Source organism: Haliaeetus albicilla, chromosome 8 (assembly GCF_947461875.1).
Source record: "Haliaeetus albicilla chromosome 8, bHalAlb1.1, whole genome shotgun sequence".
Lineage (NCBI taxonomy): Eukaryota > Metazoa > Chordata > Aves > Accipitriformes > Accipitridae > Haliaeetus > Haliaeetus albicilla.
Window position 1 is genome coordinate 40,184,409 of NC_091490.1, and position 9,555 is coordinate 40,193,963.

At 57.3% G+C, this 9,555-nt stretch overlaps 1 protein-coding gene across 4 annotated transcripts in view; it reads right to left on the reverse strand.

Moving 5' to 3' along the window:
* Positions 1 to 9,242, reverse strand: part of LINGO3 (leucine rich repeat and Ig domain containing 3) — a 28,880-nt gene extending 19,638 nt beyond the window's left edge. The window contains exons 1-2 of one of the 4 annotated variants that reach the window (XM_069790162.1): positions 7,519 to 7,667; positions 7,453 to 7,481 (exon numbers count right to left, since the gene is read on the reverse strand). The gene's annotated coding sequence lies outside the window, so the exon portion shown is untranslated. Of the gene's footprint in view, positions 1 to 1,666; positions 1,849 to 7,452; positions 7,668 to 8,424 lie in introns of those variants that run through there. The other 3 variants (XM_069790159.1, XM_069790158.1, XM_069790161.1) reach the window with 3 other exon arrangements.
* Positions 9,243 to 9,555: the final 313 nt, after the last annotated feature.

Here is a 9,555-nt window from a genome sequence, read left to right on the forward strand (position 1 = left end):
CTGTTTCTTAAGAGTCTTGGGAAAGTGGGAAGTCACCCAGATGGAGACCACTAAGCCAAACCCCAGCAGCACAGTATCGAGCCAGCATCGATAGGTCCCCAGCCCAGCATCGAGTGATCCCTGCACTGGGGATGGCTCTGCCTGTGTCCCGGCATGAACCGTAACTCACGGGCCAGCAACAGCCGCAACCCAGCTAGACCCACAGGGCAAATTAATGGGAAAAAAAAACCCCTGGCAGACGTGACAGAAGCGTGTCCGGTGATGGACAAGACTGATCCATCAGATCACAGCCTCATTTTCCACTACAACAGCAAACAAATTGGGCCTGAATTTCCAGAGGTTGCCAGATGTTGGCGCAGGGCTGAGCAAGGCAGGGGAAAAGCAGTGGTGCTGAACCCCAGCAGGATAGTCCCTAAGCTGGAATTTGCTTTGCCACATGGCTGGTGCTTGATGCAAAAAAGTGACCCTGAAGGCAAGAAGAGAAACCGCTCCCCGAACTGATGATGGAAAGGATACAGCCTCCAAAATAACTCCTGGAGCGACACACCGCTGGGGCATCGGGAACGGCGAGGAGGGATGTCCGGCATCGCCAGCTGCGCTTCCCTGGGAGCGGACCAAAGGCTCCAGCTCCACGTCAGCCCTGGGCACTAGGACTAACGAAGGTAGGATTATTTCTTCCCCCCTCCATTTGTCGCACTTGGTTAATACTCTTGCTTATGGAAAAAGGTCACAATTTAGATCTCATTTATGTCACTTCATCTTCAGTTTGCAACTGCAGGGTCCTGCTCATTTTCCATCCCCAATTAGTGTTCAATTACGGGGGCTCCACCTTGTTGCTGTGACGGAAGGAAGAAGAAACAGAGGTCCTGGCTGTGTGACCTCACCTGGGTCTCCAGCGAGGAGATGCCCCATAGAAAGCTGACCTGAGAGCAGCCTTTTTCCTCTGGCAGCACGAAGGGAACCAGATGGACTTTCCTTCAAATGAGATTTAAATGGAAAAATACAAAATAGCTCATTCTGGCAATATTGAAGCGCTGGTGCCCAGCTGTCCCAAGTACGGGGAAGGTCAGACCGGGTGACCCTCTGGAAAAACAGGCCAGAAGCACCAACCACCCTTACAGTTTTCTCCTTTGGCTGCATCACCAGGACTGGGTCCGAAACAGCAGCCAGGGCACTGCTCTGGGCACAGAGCTCAACACCTCCTGCTTCCCCCGAGGGAAAACAAAACCACTCGCCTCATTTGAGATGTTATAGTATCCATAAACCAGAGTCACCGTGGAGACTCAGCTGATGGAGTTTGGATGGGATGCTCAGCCAGAGCCACTTTAGTTACCCTGCTCCATGCTGCAGGACGGTGCCCTGCAAACCTCTGCTGCTTACTGACCTGCAAGGAGCATCACGAGGACCACGCTCACGAGGCCTTTTGAAGGCGGAAAGCACCTTCCTGAGCCCACCTGGGTCCTACTCCAGCCAAGGTCCATCCTACAGGCAGCACGCTGCCATTCCCCTGACTTTGGTTATTTTACAGCCTACCTGGCCGCCCAACGGCTCCACATTACAGCCAAAACACCTCGTATCGCAGGGCCAGCTGAACTGGCCCCACAGCATGCAGCCCATCAACCCCACTCTGAATTATTTCAGCCTGCAAATGCACCCTCTCACCCACCTGGACCAAAACAGTGTCCAAATCAAGCAGGAAAAGCAAGCGAGGCCTCGCAGGGACTTTTCTGGAGATGCCGAGGATGGGAGATGAGCCGGAGGTCAGGCGCATCCCCCCACCCCGCTCCAGGTCCACGTTCTTGTTGCATCTTCCCTCCTGCGTCTGCTTGCATTTGCTGCATGAAACAGCCACAACGTCCCCACGCTCCCAGCTCTGAAGGCAGCGGGGGCTTCACCACCTCCACGGCGATGGGTTCTTCAGCCCTGGGCAGGAGCAGGACTGTCCCCACCGCCCAGGTTTACGCCAGGTCCCAGACAACCTCCTCGAGTCTGCTGGGAGCATCGGGGTCCTGCGACGTGACAGGGGCAGCGCTTGGGCTCAAATGCACCCAGGGCAGCGAGAGGGAGAATATTTGTTTCAAATATTTCTTCTATTCTCTTGCTATTAAATATTTTCCCTCCTCCTTTCCAAGAACCTCCTTTATTTCTCCCCGTCTCCCTCTAGCAACAGTATCTTAGAGAAACAATGAATTTTTAATAGGAGGGGGCGGTGGGAAGAGGGAGACCCTAAGGCAAAAAGATAAAACATTGATCTATTAAATAACCTCCATCATCACAAAACCACATTTTAGGGAGAGGGAACCGCGCAGCATCGGGCAGGGACCGATGGGTGCGAACATCGGCTCACGCTCAGGGTCACAGCCCCCCCTTTTCTCCTAACCTGGTGGCAGGATGGATGCTGCCCACGAGCAATTTGTAGACAGGGTGAATCCTGGCCACACCACACGCGCTTGGCCATGGCTGAGGTGGGTCTGAGCACGCAAGACCCCAAAACAGGCCACTGCACAAGCGAGGGGAACCCTGCCCCACAGCACTGTGGGTCATCCCGCTGCAGCAGCTCGAAGCCGAGCCATTCCCATCGCCTGGTCCCCGCATCGCCCCCAAATCCTCCCCAGGCTCTGCAGGGACAGGGCTGACCCTCACGGGGCCGAAGATGCCCAGCTCACCTCCCGCGGTGCCTGGCCCTGCCTCCCCATCACACGGCTGAACCTAAATATAGTCCCCGGTTCTCTTTTCTTGTAGACACAACCAGCGCTCCGGGTGAAAGTCCTTTCCCATGAACTCACTGTTGCTTAATAAAGCACAAACCCTCGGAGACCTTGATGCTGGGATCTGTCATTTTAATTCTCAGTGACACTTGTTCCTCTCCACTACGGTATGCGGCCGCTGCTATTTTGGCTGGCACATCGGGAGCTGAACAAGAAGCCCCGGTGCTCCAGGTCTGAGCGGTTAAGAGCTGGGATGCAGCTTTAAAAACCAAACCATATGATGGATGGGGCTGAAAACTGCAGCGAAGCTCATGCTAGCATGAAAAATTCAGGGGAAAGAAGTCAGGAAAGAGCTGGGCTGAGCCAGACAGTGCGGGAAGGAGGAGGGCACGTGCCGAGGCTGCGGCCGGCTTCGCCGCTTGGGACCGAGCTGCTTGGCGAGACAGACGCTGCCTCTGCTCCCCAGCCTGGTACCCGGGATCCCGGCCGCTGAGTGCCCCACGCGGATGTCAAGGCACCACGGCAGCCTGGGGATTGCAGCCCAGACCCTTCATGGTTAGATTTTTTTTTTTAAACTCATCCACAGGGAAGCTGTTTCTCACAGTTTGCCCAAATTATTCCCCCAAAGTCCCTGCTATTTGATCGCGGTGGAGTGAGTTTGCTCCTGTCCTCAGTTTGCCCATTTTCTGTGAAGAAGAGGGAAGGGCAGCCCCTGCTCTCCGATGACAAGTGCCATTTCCCTGTTCTGCCACCAGCCCTAGTGCCACGTCCTGCCCAGTCTCAGCCCCCACCTCTGACACCCCATGGGCCTGGGGCACCCCCAGGCCAGCATGGGGGTCCGGCTACAGCCCCAAAGCATCACAACTTAAAGCAAAGGGATCAAAAGAAGGAGAAACCAGCACATGTCATTGCTGACGGCTGCCCAGTGCCCGCTGCCAACGGCCAAGCGATGCCGCGGTCCAGCCCCCCCTTGCTCCCGCATCCCCAGAGCCAACCCTCGTGGAAGCATTTGCTTCATCTTTCAAGGTAAACCCTACATAAACTTCAAAAACAGCCTCCCAGAAAAGTCAACCGATAACGCCTGAAGCCCAATCAATTTCCCTACCACAGCCAGCGAGCCGGAGCGGCTCTCGGCATCTTTTCCAAACGCTCTCGTGGGTTTTATTGCTTTCCTTCATCTCTTCTCAAAATCTCTGCTCTGAACATTTCTGCCCTCGCCTGTTCATTTTGGTGTTTTTCCAGGACTCACAAAGCTGCCCTTCGGGCTCCGGCAGCACCTCCGTTGGCAGCACCGTCCGCCCCCACGCTGCAGCCCCTTCCCCAGGGATGGGAGAGATGCTGCATGATGCCCCCTCCACCCTTCTCGGGCAATTCAGTCATCACTTTACAGCTGCAGACACAGACAGGCAGCAGGATTTTGGCTGTCTGAGAGAGCATATGAACCTACAAAACCAGGCCTCCGGACTATATCCATTTACAGACAGGGAAACTGAGGCACGGCATACCTGTTTTATAGCCACCTGGTGATTCAGCAGGGCAGGGGACAAGCTCAAGGATGGCCTCGCTTGCCCCCGGGTCCCTTAGCTCCAAGATGTGGGATTTGGCGCTTGGGGAGATGCTGCTGGTGACAGGTATCCCACTGGGCTGCCCAAGCCGCAGCGAGCCAGTGGCGCGGGAATTACCGCTGCCCACGCAAAACGCACCCGTCCACGTGCTTTACATTCCCGATGTTATTTCCAGGGCTACGGCAACAGCTCGCTCCCATCCCGGGGATGTGAACGCAGCAGCTCAGATGTGCTGGAGCAGCCCAGCTCCTCTGCGACCGTCTGCTCCTCCTGCTTTATGGCAGCTTCGGTTCCCCGCGCCGCCGAGTGGAGAGGGGCCACCTGCTCCCTGGCGGGATGCTCGGGGGTGAAACAGTGGCGAGCTGACAACCAGAAGTTGAAAAAAATTGATTCCAACAACATCAATTTAAAGTCTTTAAACGCTGAGTGCAAATACAGCCGGGCGCTCTTGTCCGTCCGTACCATCGGGCTTCAATTCAATGTTTAATTTGGGCCCGTGCTGATGCTCGGAGGGAAAGTGCAGTGATTAGGTTTGGGCCTTGGAGCAAGGGATGTGTTATCTTGTGATGCAGGATTAACACAGCTAATAAAAGGAGACATTCCTGAACTCAAAACTCTAAAAAAAACAGGAAAAAAAGCCCCCGGCCCTGCTATCTTCAGTGAGGGATCGGCACAAGTGCATCCCCTGGGAAGGGCTGAACCTGGCAGCAGCGGGAGGTGGTGCAGGATCCGGCCATGCCTGGGAGATGCCCCGGCTCTGCCACTGCAGAGATTCCCTCGCTCAGCCTGGCGCAGCCGCTTCCCACCCCAGGCGTCGATGCCAAGGGGCAGCTCAGAAGTGTAGCCCAAGAGGGGTGAAACACAACCCAGCCCCCATTTCTCTGGTCCTCCAGCTCCCTCTTCCCAACAGGGCAGGATAAAAGCAAAATTTGCTCATTTTTAAGCTCCCAAACCACAACTCTTTCATGAAGCTGCTTTGCCTCCTGCTTCCCCAAGCCGGTGGGAACATGTTTGCTCCCCGCTCTCGGGGTGCTTCTCCAGCTGTTTTGCAGGCTGGGCATTGCCCTGTTTGAGAGCATCTTTCCCCGAGCTCAGCTCAACTGAGGACCAAAGGCTTTGGCAAAAGCTGCAGACATCCAAGTGCAATTTTTGGCAACCTCTGAAAACCATCAGAAATGTTGGGGGGATCAGCAGCCACCTCTCCCAGCTGCTCCGGCCAAAACACACTTGGCACTGCCAGTCCTCCAGCAGCAAGAGGCAGTAACTCTGCTCCCTCCCCTCCACCTTAATGAGCGCCACAGAAAGGCCGATAATAAATACATTAGCTCAAATTAAACCGGATCAATCACAGGCTGTCAAACTGGCAGCTCCCCAACACATCTTGAATTATTCTCCTGTTTAAAGGACGCACGCCACATTTCTTGCCATGCCCCGGGGCACAGGGGTGCAGGCAGCAGGGACCTTAACCCAGTCTCCATCCTGCAGCCGAAGGGACGACGAAGCAGCGGTGAAGGGCAGAGCTTTGAGGTGCAAAACCCCAAGGCTCCCTCCTTTACCAAGGGGTTATCGCAGGGTTCAGCACCTGCGTTTCTGCATTTTTAAGGCCAGCAACAGAATCCGGCCCCGGCTTTAAAGGCACACATGAACGTATCGCACTGAGCTGCTGGGCAACTCTGCTTTTTCAGTTTGTTTTTTGTTTTGTTTTGTTTTTTTAATTTCTTGTGATTTGATTGAGACACAGGTTTGTAGGAACTTTCCCTTTCTAGATGCAGCTTTTCTCGTGGTGTCTCCCTGGCAGCAGGGCTAGACCCAGGTAAACCAGTGCCCGTCGGGGTGGTCTGCTCCAGGCACGACAGCCTCCTGCCCGCGGGCAGCACATCCCCAGCCAGGGCGAGAGCGGGCAGCACCACATTGACAGCCAAGACCAAGCCACAAAACTAAGCAGCAAGTGGGAGCTCTTTGAAAGGCCCAGGCTGGTCCTTACTGGCCCACCGAGCATCCCCAAGCCTGGTCCGTCCCTGGGGTCCAGCCTCTCCGGCTGGTACGGCCGATGCTCTTCGCTCCGAAGGCATGTGCTCGTGCTCCCGGTGCTGCCAGGCTGCGGATTCACGCACCGATCTTCTCTCAATCTATTTTGCAGGCGCTCTGCCTGCTTCTGTTATCCTCTCTCCTCTCGTTTGCTCTTTTCTCCTTCCCCAAACCTCATCTCAGGGTAAGGCTGGGCACGAATTTCAAGAGCAGCTGCTCTTCTGCAATCGCTCCCTTGCGCGAACGCCGTGGGAATTAGAGCACCTTTTGTCAGGTTTTAGCTCAATCCGCTTTGCAAGTGGATTAAGAAACTGGCACAAAAGTACTCTGGATCTGGAGTAGGAAGAGGCAGGCTGCTCTTCCAGAACAGTGATAGGAGCCGCGTATGCTGCGATTGCTGCCTGCTCCATTTCCCCGAGAAACCCAACCCCGGTAACGTTTGCATTTAAACCAACCCTGGGATTTTTTGACAGGAGAATCTGCCTAGCCCTAAAATCAAGGATGCCGAACGAAGGGGGCAGGCAGGGCCCTGGGGTGGCGAGGAGCGAGAACCTGCAGAACTGAGGGTAAAACGGGAGCGATGCGAGATGGGGAAAGACCCTTCCTGACGCCTGGCGATGTTCAGACCCGCTCGGGTCTGCCAGGGAGAGGCTACGGGGAGAGCTGCCAGCAGCAGCCCCAGCCCTGAGTGTGGGAAGACTGCAGGTACCAGACCCTCCGGAGCCCCGGGGCCGAGCGGAGGAGGATGGAACCGGGTAGGTTCAGACTAGACCACCCGGTCCAGCTCTCCGCCTGCCTGAGACCACTTAAACCCCCGCTACCCACCCGGCACCGGGCTTGGGGTGGGCAACAGCCCTGCCACCCACCGGTGCCTTCACCGAGCCCCCCAAGCCGGGGCTGACCCCCCGTCCCCAGCCACCAGCCGGAGACTGCGGGCAGCGGAGAGGGGCCTTGCAGCCCCGGGCGGTGGGCACCGACCGGCCAGACCCCCGGGGAACCGGTTTCGGGTTACCGGGGGCAGGTAGAAGAGGGTAGCCCCGGGGGCTCCGCGGCCGCTCCCCCCCGGTTCTACCTCCCCCGGCCCGGTCCAGTCCGGTCCAACACAACACGACCCAGCAACGCTTCCCCGGTCCCCGGGACCCCGCACTCACCGCTCGGCTCCGGTTCCCGGGCTGCCCATGGCGCGGCGGCGGCGCGGGTAGAACCGCAGCCCCGGGGGCGGCGGCGGCGGCGGCTCCGGCCGGACCCCGGCCCGGTCCCGGGGGCGGCGGCGGCGGTTCTCCCCGCTGCCCGCCGCGCCTGGCCGTACGGCGGCGGCGGCGGCGGAGCGGGCGTAAGAGCCGCCCCCCGCGCCCCCCGCCGGGCCGAGCCGGGCCGGGCCGCACCGCCCCGGGAACGAAGGGGGAGGGACGGGGCCAGGGAGGATTCGCCCGCCCCGGAGCTGAGGCTGCGGGTGGGGGGGAAATGGGTAGAAGCGGCGGTGAAATGAAGGGAAGGGCACGGGGGTCCCTTCCCCGCTTTGCTGTGCCCGAAGCGGGGGGGGGGGGGGGGGGGGTCTTCCTCCTCCTTCCCTCTCCCCAAGCAGCCTGGGTTCCCCCAGCCCCGGGGCTACCCTGCCAGGGGTCCCGGACCCCATGCCAGCACCCTATGGTGGGTACCCCCACACCACCCTGCCTGGGGTCCCCCAGCCCCGGGGCTACCCTGCCAGGGGTCCCGGACCCCATGGTGGGTACCCCCACGCCACCCTGCCTGGGGTCCCCCAGCCTGCTTGCACCCCCACCCCATATCACCCCCACTAGCCCTACGACAGGGTCCAGGCACCCACCTCACCGTGAGTTCCCCTCTCCGCACCGGAGGCTGACCCCACGGAGGGGATTATGGACCCACACAGCCGTTCCCCTCCCTATCCAACAGGGAAAGTGGGACAAACGGGGCGCAAACAGTACCGCGACACCAGGAACGAGCACAGCCCCCACGTTCATGCCCCCACAGTGGGCTCCGCCGGTCCTTGCAGCGGTGCCAAGCTCACGGGCAGCCACAGCAGGGCCAGGAAGATGCCAAGCTCCCACGGCAATGTGGCGCACCCCACTAGCACCTATATCCCACGTGGAGACGGCGCTCACCATTAGCCATTCCTCCTTGGAGCTCTCTTCTTGCCCCTCTCCACTCCCACTAAAGCCTCCCACAAATGTGGATGATTTGGTTAATTAGGCTTTGAGGATGAGAAAGGCCAAGTCCCTCGTTAGGGTGACTTCCTTCCAGGGCAGAATTGTTGTTCTTCTCTATTCATCACTGCTTGGTCCAGGCTGGCATTAGCCTTGCTGGTCACGGGGCTTAGGGGATGCGGGTTGCTGGAGCGGAGTGTCCTGTGCCCTTGATCTGTTGCGTGACAGCCAACGAGCATCACCTGAGCGATTCAGTTACATTTTCTGCATCTGACAGCGGTTTTCAAGCAGGGGTTGGCAGTTTGTCCTCCATTTTACAGATGGGGAAACTGAGGGAAGATATCAGGGGTAAGGAGCAGGGCACAGCAGTGAATCCCAGGCTGATTTAATGCCATGGGCTCCCCTATTAGATGTTCTTGCCTGAATCGGCTCCATTTGTGCAGGATGTCGCCAGGAGAAATGCCAACAGCTCTCCTGGCTTGGGTGCCTTAACGGTTCCACTTGCAACTTCCATCCCTTGCTGCAGCTCAGCGCTTCTGCTGATGGAGATTTCTGGCTGCCTCCTACTGTTCATTTGCTCCGGGATGTGGATTTATAATTTCATTGCAGGCATAAGCATCTCAGGCTTTCCCATTTGAGTTTCATCCCCGGCCTCATCCCTGGATCTGCAGTTGAAACCAGGAGATTTACATGGGTGTGAAGGAATTTCATTGTTGTTTTAAACAATAACAATTTATCTGCTTAATAAAAGATGAAAAATCCAAGCATGAGAAATGCAACTAGTTTAGTTGGAGATGTATTTTTAAGAGGCTGGCGTGGGGGGGGAGGGCGTGCCAGAGCAATCCACATTTCATTTCAATTTCCCAGGATGAAAAGGTGATTCTGGCTAATTTGAACCTAGTCATTAAGCTGCTGTTTCAAAAACACAGAGTCAATTAAACAGCGTCCCCCCCGCCCTTGCTCCACAGGCCTGCCTTGTTATTAATCAAGGGACAGGGGGAATTGCTTCATCCATAAGGCTCACACTCCTGTCGCTGGGAGCCAAGAGCTGATCTGATTTTGTCTGATGGAAGATGCTTTCCTGCCCGC